Here is a 21,164-nt window from a genome sequence, read left to right as displayed (position 1 = left end):
GGAGTCAAGGTGTTACCAATGAATATTAAAGGCTCAGGCCTGACATCATTGAGACTTATCTCAGCTTTTTATCAGCTGAGGGTCTGACCATGAACTGTAAAGCAACACAGGGCCAGATTCAGCCAGATTCAGCCTACCTATATTATCTGAGATAGAACAACGCATAAAAGCAGTCTCCTAGCTCCAGCAGGATCTCCTGAGAGAGCCATGCTCTCTCCACAGCTGATCAACAGGATCTGTTGGAGAAGTTACTTTGCTCCGCACACATCTCTACCTGCATTTCCAAATGATGTTTCAGCTAACAGAGCCAGGCAACAGAAAACATGAGTCGCATCAAAATACTCTATCAGGAATAGATGCCAAGTACTTTTCTGAGCAGACAGGACCAGTGGAGCAAATGTAAAATTCTTTCCTACGGCAACGTAGTAGTAATAGTACCTTAAGTACCTAATGTAACAGAGTTGAGACATCAAGTCTTGCCTGTCCTGAGAAGCCTTAAACCCATGGCTCTGCCTTCTGAGAAACTGTCTGAACTTCCAAACTGTTGAGCAGCCTGGGGCTAAGCTCTTAGCTTCCTGATGAAAAAGGAATACTTTTTAGTAACCAAATGCAGCATTACAGAAGTCATATAGGGAAGAAGCAAAAAGAAGCCTGATTGCTGTATGACAAGGTCTCTGCTAAGATTTAAGATCCTTCTTCGTTTCTGGTCAATATTCCCAATGGCAATCATATATTTTATCCAACTACCTTTAAATGTAAGATGCATAAATAGTCTTTGACGTAGAGTTCAGACTCACAGTCCCTTCCACCTCCTCACCCGCCTAGTTAAGTGACACTGCAGCTCAATAAGGCATCCATTTTGGGAAGTGCAAAATCAAGTTTTCTGGTCTTAATCAATTAAATAACTAGCCACATGTAAATAGGAAAACCTAGATATAATGATTAAACAAATAGAATAGCACAATCAAGGGCAAATTAAGAGTAGCCCATTCCAGGATTTTTTCCAGCTGACACTGTTCATTGGATTTGTCCCAAATTCACAAATTTCATTGCTTAACCCTTTTTTTTTATATTGAGTGCATTGTTTAACCCTTTTTTTTTGCTTGAGCATAATAATTATATACCTCATTACAAATAAAAAATGATAAGAATGACATATAGATATTATACCTTTTATTTGGATTTTAGTTTGTTGGGTTTTTTTACAATGATCCCTACAAATGTAAGAACTTGTTTTGACATATGTGAGTATATTTACAAAATGTCACATACTTTGTACAGAGAAATGTTAGATTAAAGATTAGGCAACAATATGGAAAGGGAAAAGTTACCTTTTTTCAATATAATTATCAATTAAAGGAGGTGTAGTATAGAGGTGTATTTCAATGGGTAACATGCTTAGATTCCAATAGCCTTCTCTTAATATAACATTTTAAACAAATTTGTCTGTACTATACCATGCACTCATGTGATGGGTTAACCATGGCTGGATGCCAGGTGCCCACCAGAGCTGTTCTATCACTCCCCCTCCTTCTCAACTGGACAGGGGAGAGAAAATATAACAAAGAGCTTGTGGGTCGAGATAAGGATAGGAGAGATCACTCACCAATTACCGTCACGGGCAAAACAGACTCAGTTTGGGGAAAAATTAACTTGATTTATTACAAATCAACCGGAGTAGGGTAATGAGAAATAAAACCAAATCTCAGAACACCTTCCCTCCACCCCTCCCTTCTTCCCGGGCACAACTTCACTCCCGGATTCTCTACCACCCCCCCAGCGGCACAGGGGGACGGGGATGGGGTTTACGGTCAGTTCATCACACGTTATTTTCTGCCGCTTCATCCTCCTCAGGGGGAGGACTCATCACACTCTTCCCCTGCTCCAGCGTGGGGTCCCACCCACGGAAGACAGTCCTCCACGAACTTCTCCAACGTGGGTCCTTCCCACGGGCTGCAGTTCTTCACGAACTGCTCCAGCATGGGTCCTTTCCACGGTGTGCAGTCCTTCAGGCACAGACTGCTCCAGCGTGAGCCCCCCACGGGGTCACAAGTCCTGCCAGAAAACCTGCTCCGTGGGCTCCTCTCTCCACAGATCCGCAGGTCCTGCCAGGAGCCTGCTCCAGCGCGGGGTTCCCACGGGGTCACAGCCTCCTTCGGGAACCCACCTGCTCCGGCGTGGGGTCCTCCACGGGCTGCAGGTGGATATCTGCTCCACCGTGGACCTCCATGGACTGCAGGGGGACAGCCTGCCTCACCATGGTCTTCACCACGGGCTGCAGGGGAATCTCTGCTCCGGCGCCTGGAGCATCTCCTCCCCCTCATTCTTCACTGACCTTGGTGTCCGCAGGGTTGTTTCTCTTACATGTTCTCACTCCTCTCTCCGGCTGCCGAATACCGCCGTCCCAACTTTTTTTCCTTCTTAAAAATGTTATCACAGAGGCGTTACCACTATCGCTGATTGGCTCGGCCTTGGCCGGCGGCGGGTCTGTCTTAGAGCCGGCTGGTATGGGCTCTGTCGAACACAGGGGAAGCTTCCAGCAGCTTCTTACAGAAGCCACCCCTGTAACCCCACCCGCTACCAAAACCTTGCCACACAAAACCAATACAACTCAATGAGTAATTTACAATATATATTCAATATATATCTGCCTTTTCACTTAACTGGAATGTGCACAATGCATTAAATTATTTTTTTTATTTCTTGGACTTCTTTCGTGCTCAAAACCATGAATTTAATTTTCTTGAATTCCAGCTACAGAAATTACATTGAACATCTCAAACTCATAGCACAGTTTGGGTGGAGGATTTTGTGTCTGCTTTTGCATTTTTGAGGTGATTTCTTGGTGACCCCAAGCTCACCCTGTTCTGTTCCTATTAGAACTGGTTATACTTCTGAATCAGCACTGTCCTAAAAAGCTACAAACAATCAGTTTGTAACTATGGATTCATTCATATCCCTGGTTTGCCTGATTAGAACAAGGAACCTTGAACCTCAGTCTCTCAAACCAATGGGGGAAATAGCAGGCATAAGCTTTTGTCTTGACAAACTTGTATTTTCTAATAAAATACATTTACTTATTATACTGATATCTGCTTATGATACTTATGGCTACTAACTTTAATTCTAAATGCAAGCTTCTGCTTGAAACATCTTCTTTATCAGGATGATGTTTTTGACCAGGAAGCAGGATCCTGAAGAATCAGAACTAAAAGAAATAACCAACTTTTAGGGTTAAAAACATCAATAAAGAGTCTCTACTGTAAAATATTAATTGTTCAGACAACAGAAGAGACTTAAAGGAAAACAAAAAAACCCTGGAAATTAAAACTGAATCTAAAATACTGTTTTATATATAGTGTGACAGTTATTCTTGGAACCCTGACATAATAGGCTTCAGCACTTCAAGACAATCTTATCAGACTATATGATAGAATTCTGTGTGCAAATAGACTAAACTCTGATAATCTATCTAACATGAATTCCTCATTCCAATGAAGCGGCTTTCAACACTTTTAAAGAAATTGAAAGATTTACTTTTGCAAAGACTCGAACCGCAAAAGTTATTCTTATTTCAGTAGAAGTTCCATGGACTGAATATTTTAGGATTATATCCTAAAAGCCAGATTTAATATTCAATAACTTCTACTTACTCCAGTAGCTTTTTTCAGGCTAACATCTTTTTCAAACTGTATTTAATGCAGAGCAGCTCTTTTCATGGTGGTCTGTAAAAACAGATTGTTTCCTCTTCTAATTAGATTTTCATTTGCATGAAAAGGGTATCTTTGATTAGAAGCATTTACAGCTTATTTTTTACCACAGTATTCTGTGAAATCATAATAATTTTCATAGCAATAATTTGTGTTATCACAAACAGATGATTATTAATTCAAGTAGAGATGATGAGCTGCTAAGATCCTGTTTTCATTCAAGGTTCTTGGACATATGGAAAATAAGAAAATGGGTTATATAAAACTGCACAGCATCAGTAGATACTGCACTGAGAGCACTGAAGACCAATGTTTAGCTGCAGAGCAGGTGTCATTACTTTTAGTTGCTCACACACAGACATACCAGTAGGTGTTTCAGCCTTGTTTTGGAAGAAGTACATCTGAGAGAGACTGAGAAGGTTGTTGATTTTCTTTGTTCACCAAGAAAGGGTGACACAGAGGCCAGTTATTGTAGGAGAATGACATAGCTTCTTCTGAAAAACATTTGATGAATCACTGTATAGCTTGAGAAAAGAAAAACTAATATAATTTATTGGGAGAGAAATATCAAAACACTTTTATTTAGAAATACTAATTTGCTACAGTACAGATGCATCTTGCAACTCTTTAGAGAATGCTTTGTTTGTAAACAGGATAAACATTTTATTTAATCTCTTTTTAAAAAAACCTTTTTCATCTTCCTTCACACAATGTTGTCAACCACCTTAAATGTAAATGGGATCTTTATTTTTTAACAACTCATCATCTGTTCAGCCTGAATTTGTAATCATCTGTCTGTGGTAATACAAATTCTTGATATAGCTTGCAATTTTAAACTAACTTATACATTTTGCACTATTGAAAGATATTTTCATTGTAGTACCCGGATTCTGGGATTTTGACCCCTTTTTGATCAAACATTTTGATTAAATATGTTTACCCTTGAAGTCATCTTGTAAGACAAAGATGTTTCCAGAAGCTCCCAAGGAATAGAACAGTGGATTTAGATGAATTATGTTAGCAAAGGTCTCAAAGTATATCATATTGCATCAAATGACTAACATTATTATCATCCATGAATCATATCACGATTTTCACAGAAAGAGATCCTGTAACTAATTAAATAAGGACCTACACTCATTTGTACTTTTTCATTTGTACTCTGATTTTAAAAAGTAGTTATTCCCATTAGAATTACAGAGCCACCACATTTCATAAAAGTGCTACTACCCATGGAGGGCCAAGCTGTAAAAGCCTTCAAGTATGGAATATTTCCTGTTCATAGAAGCATACCGGCACACAATCAAAAGCAATTAATTTGTGGCAGCTTTACAAGTCACTGTTCATCAGGTGAGTTACAACAGACCATATGTGCACACTTAGCTCACCCTAACTGGTGAGGTAAAGTGCATTAGTTTAAACTAATTTCATGGGGGTATAAATTTTACCTTACCTTTTGGCAAGGTTAAGATGACATGTAGTCCATTGCAGTGATACAGCAGCTGTCTGCTATCTTGTTGGAAGGCTGTAATTCAGTCTGGATTGATCCAGATAAAGCTCTTAGACTATCAGGTTTGACTTCTGTAAAATGTAATTTTTATTGATCTCAGTGATTGAAAATTATAAATCATATATTTAAAAAAATATCCACTCCTTAATCAAAGAGTCAGCAAGAGGAAGCTTTACCATTTTCTACTAATTTAATTTATTTAATTGCATCCTCCCTTTATCAAAAATGTGCCTTTTATTTCTAGTTTCACTAGATTTTATAATTTCAAGCTATGATTCTTCTTATACCTTTCTCTATCAGATTAAAAAAAACAACAAATCACTGGAATTTTCAGTACATTAAGATACTTACGCACCATTTTTAGTTTCTCTGAAGACTGCCTTGTGATACATGTAATTTCTATGACAGCATGAGCCTTGGTGAAGGAAATCACTATCAGAAATGTTTTTTAATTCATCCTTCAAATCTGCATTTGTGATATACATCTTCAGCTCTCTTCATCATCATTAAGTATTTTTGATATGTTATTAAATACTGGCTATAAACATCAACCTGCTACAATATCATTCTAAACACAGTTTCACAGTACAACAGTGAAGACAGATAGATATAAATTGTTTTTTCAGTATATTTGTAACTTGCAAGCTTTTCAACAAATAAGGAACATGACCACACAATTTCCTTTTCTTCCTGTCCTCATTTTTTCTGTTTTCCTACTTTTCGAACTAACAGGATCTTGTTATATGCTGCTTCAAAGCAGATTATGAATACAGCTACTGGTGAAACTGTATGGAACTATATCTTCCCCTACTTTTACCTGTTACACCTGGTACACCCAATATGAGCTTTCAGATTCCATAATAATATAAATAACAGCAGATATTAATCAGTCTAGGCACACTAATTAACTTGAGATTTTTCACCTTGTGAGATTTCTGTTAAAATATTACAGTTTTCTAGTCTACTCCTATTTTCAGGCCAGGGTCTTACAATTAATCAGAATAAGCAGAATTTTATTCCTAAATTACTAATACAAACAAAGGAGTCAGAATATGGACTTGTAAGCAATATTGCATTGTTCCTGAATGAAGTACCATGAAATTCCTTCCAAACTGAACAAGAACAGCTTCATTTCTTTGTGGTATTCCATTACCTAAAATACAAGTTTCTACAGTAGATCGAAGATGGTAAGAATGCACATAGCGCATACAAATATGGTTCTAATTATAACCAAATTATGTGTGAGTTCAGAGAACTGCCTGGCTGAGGACTGTAACCAAAGAACAACTGCTGTTCTCTCCTACAGCTGGCTCTTCCAGGCAGTTAAAAGTCTTGTTAATTCTTGCTTAATCTCCTGTTTTTATTATGGCTGTGCTTCCCCTCAGGATGATAGCAATGGACTGAGTATGCATAAACACCATGTTACTTTTCTTCATTGTACAATGTATACTTACATCCAGCTCAATAAATGTTCATATACTTAATATAAGTGTACTCTGGCACATACTTAAGAAAAAGCATGTTATGAGACATGAGACCTTTTCCTACAGCAACAGAACAAGTGTACAACATGTAGGTAATAACTTTTTTTTGCTTTATTGAGATGCAATGAATTCTAACATCAACAGCTTCACGACAAGTTCACTACTTCACTAATTATGACTTTTGTTTTTTCATTGCTCTATACACTTGTCAATGACCAATAAAGAAAACTGTAGCATCAGAGTGCCATTTTATTGACTTGTGAGCTTTCAGAGCTCTACTGAATATTTAAAATGTAGATTATCTTATACTTTAGATACTTGATATATCCATGAATTGCTTTATAATACAGTAAATTATTTAGCAGAGTATCTAGAGTTCTGAAAACAAATTGCCATTTTTTAAAACAACCTTGCCTTCCAGTGTCAAGGGACTTAAGTAAAGGTAAGCGTCACTAGAGAAAGAATCTTGTAAACCACCGGGTTTTTTTTAAATTTTAATGTTTTTCAGGCATCACACTGAATAAATCAACAAAAGAAATCAATTTTAGCTCTTCCCCTTACAAAATCCTGTGGTATTCTCAAGAAGTGTGAGAAAATGCCTAATGGTGTCATTATATAAAACACCTGGATACCTAAATATGAATGTCATCACATATCTTTGTATTAAATACTAAGATAACAGACCTCTAAAGATTCTACAGAGAGATTGATGACCTACAAGTAGGCATGAGCTATATATTATAGGGATTTTTTTTTTTTTTTAGAATTTGAGTTGCAGGTTGAAATTATTTCAGAAACTGAGCTTGGAAAGTAGTGAATAGTCTATCCCTAATACAGTTCAATTCAAATGACATTCTTGATATGCACTGGTTTCAGCTGAAAGCTAAGCACATACTTAAGTGTCCTATTGAGTGGAACAAGACTACTAAGTACAATACAAATGATACTTAGCACATCACAGAATTCATCTTTTTGTAACACAGAAGATAACTATAATATTGAAGCATTGGCAGTCATGTTAACTGAAAACAATTTACAGATACTCTGAGGAATTGGTTATGGAAATTACATAAAGGATCTTGCTTTAGGTCTCTGCAAAACACACGCCTCAGAAAAAAGATCATTACGTGTAGGCAAAGTAGAATCAATAGTACAATAAACCCTGCAACAATATCAAGTTTTATGTTTGGAAGAAATTACTCAGAAATAAAAAATAAATGCAACACCAAAGATAATATTTTCTAAACAACAAAAAAAAAGCCATCTCAAATATTTTATAAATTTCTGTGTATTTAGATGTCCTGTCATTTTTTAGTATTTCAAAATTTTATCAGTTGAGTGGGTCCTAGTAAAGAAAAAACAATTTCCTAATATTAATGACCATAATGACCAAGCTGAGAGAGTTTGGGTATTCAGCCTGGAGAATAGAAGGCTCTGGGGAGACCTTATAGCAGCCGTCCAGTACCTAAAGGGGGCCTACAAGAAAGCTGGAGAGGGACTTTTTACAAGGGCAGGTAGTGATAGGACAAGGGGTAAAGGGTTTAAACTGAAAGAGGGTAGATTGAGATTAGATGTAAGGAAGTAGTTCTTCACTGTGAGGGTGGTGAGGCACTGGAACAGATTGCCCAGAGAGGTTGTGGATGCCCCATCCCTGGAAGTGTTCAAGGCCAGGTTGGATGGGGCTTTGAGCAACCTGGTCTAGTGGAAGGCGTCCCTGCCCATGGCGGGGGGGTGGAACTAGATGATCTTTAAGGGCCCTTCCAACCCAAACTATTTTATGATTCCATGATTCTATAAGAACATGGAATTTGGTTCTTTTGCATGAAAACTGTACAATATATTATTTGCATGAATTAATAACCCTTCTTAAAAGTTTCAGTCAGCCATTCACACAGTCCTTACGCACATAATAAATTAATTAGCCAAACTAACCAAAGATGAAGTAATAACAATGAACAGGGAATAATTCATCAATGGTATATGAAGTATCAAGTTTTCATCTGAACTGTTCAGCAAAGAGAAGAAAGGATATTCAGTGACATTAGGCTATTTAAGCAAACAATCCTCAAACACAGATTACAGGAGATTTTTTCTCTGCAGTTAACAATTCATCCTGTTTTACTTAACATTAACTTTTTCTTAACAGAACTATTAACCTTAAAAAAGAGAAAACTACAGACATAATGAAAGGTCTTTATATAGAGACTGTATGTTGATTCAATTCACAGAACATGCTGCTAGCAAACAGACACTCCAAAGGTAGCTAGTTCCATGCTTATATTTTTAATGTCCTTAAAGCTACTGGAGGTTACCAGCTGTGACCTTTAATTACAGTACTTCTGCCTGGATTTCTGAAAAAGCAGTTATTTATTTAAAGGTTGTCCCTACAATTATACTGTCTTGCATCAGACTTATTAGCTCTATGGATCATTTCCTCGTGCAGTAGAAGGCCTCCTTTTAATTTAAAACTTATTGGCTACTTTGAAAGTCCTTTAAACAAATAATAATTTATGATATTCTTTTTTATGCAGGTTGGTCTATTGATTTCATAAACTACTAAGACCTGGCTAAGCAAGCCTTCGAGAAAGGAGGAAGGAGGTATATTTCCACAGAGCCTTTAAAAGACTGTTGAATTAAACATGTTCCAGCAGTAAAGAAGCAGATAATGTAATGGTTGGACAGAGATCCCCATTCAAGGAGTTTCTTGGTTCTCAAGAAAGAAAAGTTAATCTTCCTCTTGACTTTTTATGAAGTGGATGTCTCTTTTTACTAGAATGCATGTATGCATATACTTGTGTACAATGTAGTGTATCTGATATCAAACAACACTTGACCTATATGAATAACAGATGCAAGAAGAAAAATAAGCAATCAGTTGATTAGTTTCACATGTGTAAAGCGTGCAAGGAAATCAGATGTATCTCAGTTTCATCTAAAGACTGAAAATATTTATTTCAGTGAAATTTGTATCATATTCACTAACTTTTGAAATAAACACAACAAGGTATTATAAGGTAAATTTCTTCAGTTAAACAAATCTTAAGAAATGTCCATTTGATAAGAAGTTATCATAGTAGTAGTTCTATGATTTATGTCTGGTAACATTAAAGAATGTGATCTATGCTTTTCTTACAATTATGCTGTTATGCTTCAGCTAACGATATAATGAGACTACAGTACAGCTTTATTAGGTACCTATCTAGAATTATTTCCATATAAAACATATTGATCCATCAAAGATGTACTCCTGGAAAATACACAGTTGACTGAGTTGGCCATATTCAGTATGCTAATTAATATTTTCTTTCCTCTGACTTTGTGAATCTCTGTGTTTGTACTCTCCAGATAAAGAAAAAAGGTCAGTTAGCATTTGATCTAAGTCAGAAAAAAAAATCAAGTGCATGTCTGAAGTCTTCAAAAGGCATCTTCAAACTATTTAAAAGGACCATTTTATATTCCAGATTTTTGATGAGTCATTCATATTTTTAAGATGAGCAACAAAAATCCATCATCTTTGCAAATGGAAGTTTTTGAGTTCCTAGCTGAAATTTCCCATTGAAGAAATATTTTGCAATTAAAGAACCTGTGAATTTAGACGTTAGTCCTTTTTAAACACTTTCCAAAGATGAAAGTATGGGCTTTGTAGCACCTACTTATGTGAAAAAAATTTCACATGAGAAATTTATCAAATCAAAGAAACTATGTTGGCTGCCCAACGAAAATCTTCTAAATATCCTGCATTTGGCAAGCCACAGGATGTTACTGAAGATACAGATGACGTTTTACAAGAGAAATACAATTCTTGAGTCTTCAGATAAAACCTGAAAAACTGCAAGCATAATTGAACATAATAATATTGCTTATTAGCTCAGAACTGACAAGGTACTTACCAGCATATGGACCTGAAATTAATTCACTTCATGCGCATAACATGGGGTAAATCCATCCTAAAAAGGAAAGTGAATGTGAAGATTGTTCCCTACTAAGGAATGTTTCTTATCCTTCTATTTGCTGCCTTTTTTCATGGTGTTTTCTAAGTTTTCATTCTCCAATTTCACTTTCCTTTGACTTAATTTTCTTTTGATCCTATTAACTAACCCTGAAGACATCTATGACAACCCTACCTCCTATTGAACTTTAAAAAGTTAAACTAAGTATTTATCAGCCTACACCTTGATTACTTTTTGAGTTTCCTGCACCCATTTCTTTGGTTTACCTTCTCCAATTGCACAGTAAATTTTTGAAGAGAAACAGGGTTTTTTTCCCACTCTGTTTTATGACAGAGAACATCTGTATGATTGTGATGAGGCCTTTCGGTACAATCATAAGATAAATAATATAATTCACAATAACAGAAAGATATTAAGAATATGACTTTAAATACTCTTTATGCATTTTCCTCTGCTTTCAGTTTATGAGCTTCATGTACTGTGTCAAGCAAAATTTACACTATATTCTGCAAGACGAAGATAATTCATTTCCTTACATGAGTAAAATGATGGCAAAGTAAACTACTTCAGTCATAAGAATAGCTGATGCGAAAGGAGGTATTGCTCTGCATTTTAGATGGCATGTTATGGTATGGTGTACTTTTTTTTTTTTTTTTAATAGATGTCTTTCTGGTTGCAGTGTGCTAAAATGAAGTAGGTACAAATAAATAAAAATTAAAAACCTTGGACTTAAATAGTAATTTATTATGAATGACTGAATGGATCTTGAATAAATGTCTTGTCTCAAGGATATGTATATCAACAGCTAGGTATTTATGCATGTACATACATAGAAACCTTAATAGGTCGACCTATACCTACATACCTGCTTGTGGTAGCAGCCTTTTTGCTATTCCAGACTATAAAGTTCTGTAGGCATATTTCAATGAATTTAGGTAATTAGCTGTTAAATCATTAAAAAGCCCACACTGGTATTCTGAAGACATCAGAATGGAATTCTGGTTCCATTCTAGCAATAACACTGGTCTGTTTAGTGAGTGATGTTTTTAGGAAAAGAGTGAGGATGGTTCTTCCCTCAGGGTATTATTGATGAAAAGAGCTCTAAGATGCCTAGTTATTATTATCACTTTAGCTTCATCAGGTAGAATCCATCCCACATAGATAAAAAAAACCAAAAAGTATTAATTTACTTATGTGGTTCTCTGGGATGTTCTGAGAGTTTTTCAACATTGCTCCATTTTTGCATAGAAATTCATGCGTTTCATTAGAGCATTGCTATAACTACAGTCCCACTAAAAATCTCAGCTATTGCAAAGGACAGATATTTGACCTTTATCTCAGTAATATTTTACCTTTAGCCCCTGTAATATTTCTTAATTGCTCCACAGTTATGTCTCAGGAACTAATATGTCTTTATTCTGTTAGTGTTACATTGTTCACTAGTTTAATCTTATAAAGATAATTATACAATTCCTATGATCAGTGGATTCGAGCATCTTCTGTATTTTAGATATAGTTTCTTAATCTCTGCAAAAGCTCACACTCAGCTGACATTCATTACCTGATATAATACTATGTTTATTTTTAATTACAAATCAATGGACCCACAAACTGCTATGCACTCTGGAAACTAGTAGATTTGTCTGAATTCTCAGTCATTACTTCTGTAAAAGGAATACATCAATTTCTATTCAAGAAACAGAGCAAAGAGGTATCATGAAATGTACATTTAAAGAAATCTCTGTTGAACTCACTTCACTTTCTACTGCAAAGGTACTTCTAAAACACATTTGTTTGTGCTAAATTAGCAAAGTTACCCACAGCTACCATTCCTACATAAGATATCATCTGAATCCTGAACTAATGAACTTAGCCTCTTGAGTAAATTCAATCCAGTGGTGTTACAGCAGGTAAATTGTTCCAAAAAATATAGATTGTAGTAAACACCCAACATTCTTGGACACATGCAGAAACACAAAAACCTCTATCGCTAATGCTATTATGTGAAAATTTAGGAGCAATTTAAGAATTTAAAATATGCCTTATGAAAACCTTGATGGGTGTTGTGGTTTAACCCCAGCTGGCAACTAAGCACCACACAGCCACTTGCTCATTCCCCATGGTGGGATGGGGGAGAGAATCAGAAGGGTAAGCGTGAGGCAACACGTTGGTTGAGATAACAACAGTTTAACAGGTAAAGCAAAAGCTGCGCACACAAGCAAAACAAACCAAGGAATTCATTCACCACTTCCCATCAGCAGGCAGGTGTTCGGCCATCTCCAGGAAAGCAGGGCTCCATCACGCGTAACGGTTACTTGGGAAGACAAACGCCATCTGTATACGGATGGGTTAAAAAATGAGATTTTGGTCCGTGGATGAACACTGGCGGAGAGGTAGATAGCCAAGGAAAACGCAGCCAGCACAGAAAATGGATGGTTTGTTGCCTGTTGCTTGGAATGCTGACCATGGAGATAAGAGAGCTGAGCAACACTGGGGGAGGACGGGCAGCAGGCTGTTGCACAGCACAGCTGTGTGCATGATTGGCGCGTGACTGCTGGATGATGACAATATGCCGCATGTACAAAGCCCATGAACCAATAGACAGGGTGGCTATGGCTCGTGCAGCGCGCCTGGCCATCGAGCGCATGCATCATAGGCTCCCTATGTTACAACCGAGGCGTGTTTTGGCACCCGCTGGCCATGTGTGCTGAAACCCGTTCCTCTGCAAATGTATAAATACCGGGATTTTTCCGAAGAGCATTGGGCTGGTGTATGGCGAGGCCACCATTGCCTCCGTGGGGATGCCCACGTAAAGCTGACACCTACCAATTGCTGGGCTGAGCTTGCGGCACAAGACGGCACAAGAACGTACGGATGGTCCATCTTCCTCACAGTCCTCAGGTCGGTATGTTAATTTGCTTTACAAGATACCCTTAGCATAACTCACATCCGTAGTTAATAAATGCTTGCTTTTTCCCCTGATAGTCAGTGTGTGTGTGTTCACCTTCTCGGGAATCCTCAAAACCACCCTAAAATACCATCACTCTGAACATCCCCCCCTTCTTTCTTCTTCCCCCAGCTTTACATGCTGAGCATGACGTCCTATGGTCTGGAATATCCCTTTGGTCAGTTGGGGTCAGCTGTCCCAGCTGTGTCCCCTCCCACCTTCTTGTGCACCCCCAGCCTACTCGCTGGTGGGGTGGGGTGAGGAGCAGAAAAGGCCTTCGCTCTGTGTAAACACTGCTCAGCAGTAAATAAAACATCCCTGTGTTATCAACGCTGTTTTGTCCAAACCTCCCCTGATGCAGCTTTGAACCGTTCCCACAGATCCTGTCACTGGATACCAGGGAGAAGAGATCAGCACCCTCTCCACTTCCCCTCCTCAGGAAGCTGTAGAGAGCAATAAGGTCGTGCCTCAGTCTCCTTCTCTCCAAACTAGACAAACCCAGTGTCCTTAGCCACTCCTCACAGGACATTCCTTCCAGCCCCATCACCAGCTTTGTTGTCCTCCTCTGGACGCATTCAAGTACCTTCTTAAATTGTGGGGTGCAATTTACAGGATTGCATTCCCCACAGTACAGGAATGCAATTAGTACAGCTATAGCTAATTGTTTCAGGATGTGCTGTGTCAGAATTCATTTGCCTTGCATGGCCCTTTGCAGAGAGCATTGTCTTAAAATGCACTGGCTACCAGTTCGGTTTCAAGCGTAATTCAAAGCATAGGTTTTAGCTCATAAATCCCACGTTGCTTGAAATCCTTGCTGTTTAAAGACTGTCTTTTTTCTCAAAGCCCACTGAACAGGGGGACACTCATGGCAAGGGAATTCTTCTCTGCCTGCTGATGTATGAGATCCATGTTTGGACACATGCAAGAGTCTCTCTTGTCATACTCAGCTTGCGTCAAAATATTCAGATTCTTTAAATAAATAGACAGTATGGCAGCTTTCTGCACTCATTGCACCAGTTTTGCAAACTAATTAACATGTATGTGCTAGAAGATTGTTTTTCATAGTTTTTTTTATTAATTAAAACAAAAAAGAATTTCCTTTGTATCTGAAAAACATCATCAGTAATTTCATCACACCGGCATTCTCAGGTGGTTTCAGGTGGGCATATAAAAAGCAAAATCTTCAGTCCTTCTTTGCAGCTATCTTACAGGTGCACAGGGATTCTTAAAGACAGTTGCCTTTTAGTGTCAGATGGCCACCTGGGCAGCCACCTCCTTACCCATATCAGCATTATCAGCAACAACCTTACTCTTCACTAAATGTCTGCAGAGTTCATTTAAAAACTCAGCAACCTTTATTCGCACTCCTGGAGAGTAAATCATATCCCTATAGACAGCAGTGCCACTAACTGCATCATGCTGACCCACCAGTATTTAATCTCTTATAGCTTTTTCAGTGTCTGGGCTGATTTGGCACCTTCTCTAATTAAAATTCCAAAATGGAAGCTCAGTTAATGCCAGCTGTGGTTATTTTCTTTCCTAGGAGGCGGACATCCATTTTGTAAGTAGCTAGACTGACATCACCAGCTTCATGTTCAGAGCCCACCCACACAGTGCATCTGATGCTCAGTGTATTGGGTTTGCATGGCAAGGTTTTGGTAGTGGGGAGATTACATGGGTGGGGTCTGTGAGAAGCTGCTAGAAGCTTCCCCTATGCCCGATAGAGCTAATGCCAGCCGGCTCCAAGACAGACCCGCCGCTGGCCAAGGCCAAGCCAATCAGCGATGGTGGTAGCATCTCTGGGATAACATATTTAAGAAGGGAACAAAAAGTTGTGGCAGACACAGAAAGTGCAGCTGGAGAGAAGAGCGAGAACATGTAAGAGAAACAACCCTGCAGACCCCCAAGTCAGTGAAGAAGGAGGGGGAGGAGGTGCTCCAGGCGCCAGAGCAGAGATTCCCCTGCAGCCCGTGGTGAAGACCATGGTGAGGCAGGCTGTCCCCCTGTAGCCCATGGAGGTCCACGGTGGAGCAGATATCCACCTGCAGCCCGGGGAGGACCCCACGCCGCAGCAGGTGGGTGCCCGAAGGAGGCTGTGACCCCGTGGGAAGCCCACGCTAGAGCAGGCTCCTGGCATGACCTGCAGATCTGTGGACAGAGGAGCCCACACTGGAGCAGGTTTTTTCTGGCAGGACTTGTGACCCTGTGGAAAGGACCCATGTTGGAGCAGTCTGTGCCTGAAAGACTGCAGCCCGTGGAAGGGACCCACGCTGGAGCAGTTAGTGAAGAACTGCAGGCCGCGGGAAGGACTCACATTGAAGTTCATGGAGGACTGTCTCCCATGGGAGGGACCCCACACTGGAGCAGGGGAAGAGTGAGGATTCCTCCCCCTGAGGAGGAAGGAGCAGCAGAGACAACATGTGATGAACTGACCGCAACCCCCATTCCCTGTCCCCCTGCGCCCCTGGGGGGATAGGTAGAGAATCCAGGAGTGAAACTGTGCCCGGGAAGAAGGGAGGGGTGGGGGGAAGGTGTTTTAAGATTTGGGTTTATTCCTTATTATGCTACTCTGATTTGATTGGCAATAAATTAAATTAATTTTCCCTAAGTAGAGTCTGTTTTGCCCATGATGGTAATTGGTTGAGTGATCTCTCCCCGTCCTTGTCTCAACCCACAAGACTTTCTTTATATTTTCTCTCCCCTGTCCAGCTGAGGGGGGGAGTGATAGAGTGGCTCTGGTGGGCACATGGTGTCCATCCAGGGTCAACCCACCACACTCAGCCAGCTGGTGGAGGGCTGGATCTGCTGGTCATGACTATGTGGAGCTGGACTCCAGAAGGCTACTGGTGGGTGAACCCCCCTTAACACATCTCTCAGGCTCCACCCTTCATGCTTTGATGTCATCAAATGTATGAAACCGTGAAGTTCACGGTCAGGTCTTTTGAATTCAGATTGTAGAAAACTATCGTTCAAGAAATGTAGGTTTCCTTGTCCACTTCATATGCTGGATTCCATGGCATCCATAAGCCAGAAAAAGCTGTATCTCCTATATCTCTATGGTATAGTTCTACAGCCCCCATACTCCCTACCAGCTGAAGCCCTGACAGAAGAATTATCCCCTGCATCAATAAACCATGTATGAAGAACTGCAGAGCAGAAATAAGTAACGCAACATCAGGTGGAGTGCCATGAGTTTCTGCTACAGTTTGGAACCATCAGAGTAGGCAAATGTTTCTGGAGGCATGAGTAGATCAAAGGGTTACTACGAGCCATGAATGTGATACAGACAAATGCATTCTTGCATGTCAGGCAAGATATTTCCATAGGAAAGGCAAGCATTGTGCAAATCCCTGATGAGAACTCACCTGTACCATATGGACATTCCTCATTCCTCAAGTTCAAGAAAGATAAATTCCATCTGGGATTAAAGCAAACAAAGACTAAGCAGTTGATTAGGGGCATGGAGGGCATACAGAAGAGGATGACAACTAGAAGGAGCAAGACAAAGGCTGAAGGCTACCATCACTTCCAAGAAAGGTATGAAGAATGAAGGCCAGAGGAGGAAAAGAGCTATTGAAGTGCAAGGAAAAATACAGTAAGGAACACAAAACAATTCAGGACTTCTTTCCAAGAAGAAGACTTCACCATAAGCAGCATGCTCTCAATGTGTCTGCGAAGTTCATGCAGAGGGAACCAAACCCCTTTCTTTCACCTCTGGCATCACCACAACCAAATGAATGTATATGGTATAAATGTCCTTATTTACATAGTCTGAATGTACACACCAAGACAACCAGAATAGTACCTTCCTTACTCTTTTAGTACTCAAAATACTAAACCCTAAAGGAAAAGGAGATTTACCATGGTTTTAGATAAGATCTGAACATCTTCCCACAAAATGAGGTAGGCAAATGGGATGGAGGGCTATAAGCTGTTCAGGAGGGATAGGCAGGGCAGGCAAGGTGGAGGAGTTGCACTGTATGTAAGGGAGGGGTTTGCCTGTACAGCCCTTACAGTTAGGGATGATGTGGCTGAGAGCCTCTGAGTGAGGATTAGGGGGATGGAAGACGAAGCAGATATTGTCATGGGTGCCTACTATCAATTGCCCAGCCAAGACGATTGCACTGATGAGTTATCCTATAGGCAATTAGGAGAAATTAGGAGAAATCTCTGGATTGGTGGCCCTTGTCCTTATGGGAGATTTCAACTTCCCAGACATCAACTGGGAATACCATACTGCTGTGACAAGCAAGTGTGGGAAATTCCTGAATTTTGTTGAGGACAATTTCTTGTCCCAAGTACTCAGTGACCAACTAGGAAAGATGGCCTCCTAGACTTATTTGTGAATAGAGAAGGACTCATGGGGGATGCGATGGTATATTGCTGTCTTGGCCACAGTGATCATGAAATGGTTGAGTTTAAAGTTTTCAGTGTAATGAGAAAAAAGGTCAGCAGAGTTGCTACACTAGATTTCAAGAGAGCAAACTGTAAACTACTCAGGGAGCTACTTAGCAGTGCCCCCTGGGAATCTGTCGCTCACTCGCTTCCCCCCCACCCAGTGGGATGGGGGAGGGAATCGGAAAAAAAAAAAGTAAAACTTGTGGGTTGAGATAAGAACAGTTTAATAGAACAGAAAAGAAGAAACTTATAATGATAATGGTAACACTAATAAAATGACAATAATAATAATAAAAGGATTGGAATATGCAAGCGATGCACAATGCAATTGCTCACCACCCACCAACCGACACCCAGTTAGTCCCCAAGCAGCGATCCCACCACCTCCACTCCCCAGTTTATATACTAGATGTGACGTCACATGGTATGGAATACCCCATTGGCCACTTTTGGTCAGCTGTCCTGACTGTGTCCCCTCCCAATTTCTTGCACCCCTCCAGCCTTCTTGCTGGCTGGGCATGAGAAGCTGAAAAATTCTTGACTTTAGACTAAACATTACTTAGCAGCAACTGAAAACATCAGTGTGTTATCAACATTCTTCTCATACCAAACTCAAAATCATAGCACTGTACCAGCTACTAGGAAGACAATTAACTCTATCCCAGCTGAAACCAGGACAGAGGTCCACCCCGGAGAGCAGCTGGAGAGCAGTGCAGGTCCCTGGCCCATCCAGGAGACAGGGTCAGAGACGGGCACACCTATAACATAGCTCAGGCAGGGACTGAAACATCCCTGTATCATCAACACTGTTTTCAGCACAAATCCAAAACATAGCCCCATACAAGCTATGATGAAGAAAATTAACTCTATCCCAGCTAAAACCAGCACAATGGGGAATGAAATGTCTGCTTGTTAATAACTTTTTAATATTATTTTCATGTTCTACTGAAAGTGTTCAGAATACTTTCTCTAATGAATCTCATTTCTAGCAGTGTTAACAGTATTTATAGTTAGAACTTTATTTGAGAGACAAATTGCATTTGTACTTGTGTCTTCCTTCATCAATTTTTCAGTGTTTTGTCAAGCCATTATAAATCATGCTGAAATTCTGTTGTCTGTGGCAGTCTCTGAGGACAAAACTAGTGAGAAACAGACCTATCATCAAGTCAGAGAAGCAGCAGGTGAAACCACACTTTTGACCATTTTATTTGAGTTCTAGTTCTGTCTTTGTGTTGTGGAAGGAAAAAAATGCACATTCACTGTCCCCTCTGGAGCTCAATATATAGAAAACTTAATGATTCAGCAACTGTTGCTCTTTTTTGGCACATGCTGTCTTTGTACTGAATAGAGGTGTTAGACAGGAGATTTTTTAAAAATTCACACTCCACAGTGAAACAAAACTCTCATCGTTCAAAAATGTCCATGGCAATGAGAAACTGCAGTATAGAATGAACTCTGCAGCATCCAGTAGTTCAAAGATTAAGAAGTTGGTGGGATACACACAGGTTCAAAAGCCAGCCCAGCATGAAAGACAGCAAAGACCCAAACCTCACATCTTCTCTGAGAAAGTTAACAAAACATAATTATCCACCATTTAATTTTTCTTCTCCCATGTTCATTAGAACTTCCTATGAATTCTTTCCCAAATAAATTTTTGCTGAAAGCTGAACATTATACATACTTTAGTTACTGTTTACCATCACCTTCTGTTGAAAATCTGTCTCATCCATTCTTCTTCAATTTAAAATGAGAAATGAATGACCTTTCATTACAGATAAGTCAGTTATCTAATATGGGTGTACAACTATTTCTTCAGTATATATGTCTACAAAATTGTTGCAGAAAGCAATTAAGAAAATGGATTGTCATGACCAAATTGCATGAGTGTAACATGACAGACAGAAGAGTTTCAATGAAGTGTTCATCTTTCTGATGTGTTAGATATGACAGCTTCGAGAACTTCAAATCATTGTACCCTCTCTGGCAAAGTGAGTTCATGATTGATGTCTTCTTTGGTAAACAGAATAATGCATTAAAAGGTTCAATGAGTTAATAAACACTGTTCAGGCTGAGATTATATAAGTAAGGTTGGCAGAGTCCTTCTACATTTTTCATTAGATGTGTATTTAGCCATAACAATATACATTCCGCTCAACTTAAGTGCAGTAGTTAGACCTCTAACTAGTGTTCATATATTAGTGTTAAAATATAATAGCACATGCTTGACTGTTGCTTTATGCAAGAATGTTTATGTTTATAATGGGAAATTAATTTTGTGCTTTTACTTCAAGATTAATTCATTTAGCACATACTATATATTTTCAATTTATTAATTTATACTTTATTACATTAATACTATCATCAGTTAGAATGACACAGTATGAATTATTTTGACAGTCCTTTAAAATACTTATTAGAGAAAACACTTTTTCAACTTTTTTTTTAAAAACATGATTATACATAATATGGAAAAGACCAGCTAGTTAGGGTCTAGCGTCTTAGACTCTGCTGGGCGTTTGTTGATTTACAATAGTTACCTATTAAAGTTAAGTATCTTAACTAAATTAGTATGATACCATCTTAATTTAAGGATGTATATTTCTTTGTATGTTTTGAAACCTTGCAGTAAGTAGTAACTAACAGTGGACTACTGAGAATCTAGATTTTTATCTACTCAAATACGAGGATGCTACAGGACAAATTTATGTACCTATGGTAAAAGAAATCTTATAAGTATCATCTCAGATTGCAAAGTCTATCAATTACAAAAGAGACTAAAAAACCCCAGGGTACTAGCACTTTCTACTAGTTATTGAAGAATAACTTTGTATTGAACAACTGAAAAGTGAAATCACATATACAGTAAGTGAATCTTTTATATAAAAAATACTCATCTATGCAACACATATAGAAATTCTATGATATTAAAGAAGGTTTGAGCATAACTTACTAGTCCTTAGGAAGCATTCTTAATTTTTGGTACACATTTTGCCCTGTTGAATTTTTTTTCTGATGTGTAATACATTTTCATTCTCACAATTTTTCACAAAAAGGTCATTTTCCTTTCCTTTTTAGCCATAACTGAGTTACAGTACACAAAAATGTATGAAATTTTCACCTGTATTTTAAGACCCTTGAACATCAAACTTGCTCCAGAAATGCTAG

Source organism: Harpia harpyja, chromosome 5 (assembly GCF_026419915.1).
Source record: "Harpia harpyja isolate bHarHar1 chromosome 5, bHarHar1 primary haplotype, whole genome shotgun sequence".
NCBI classification, from domain to species: Eukaryota; Metazoa; Chordata; class Aves; order Accipitriformes; family Accipitridae; genus Harpia; species Harpia harpyja.
The sequence above is the reverse complement of the archived record's forward strand: the minus strand, read 5'-3'. Positions refer to the sequence as shown.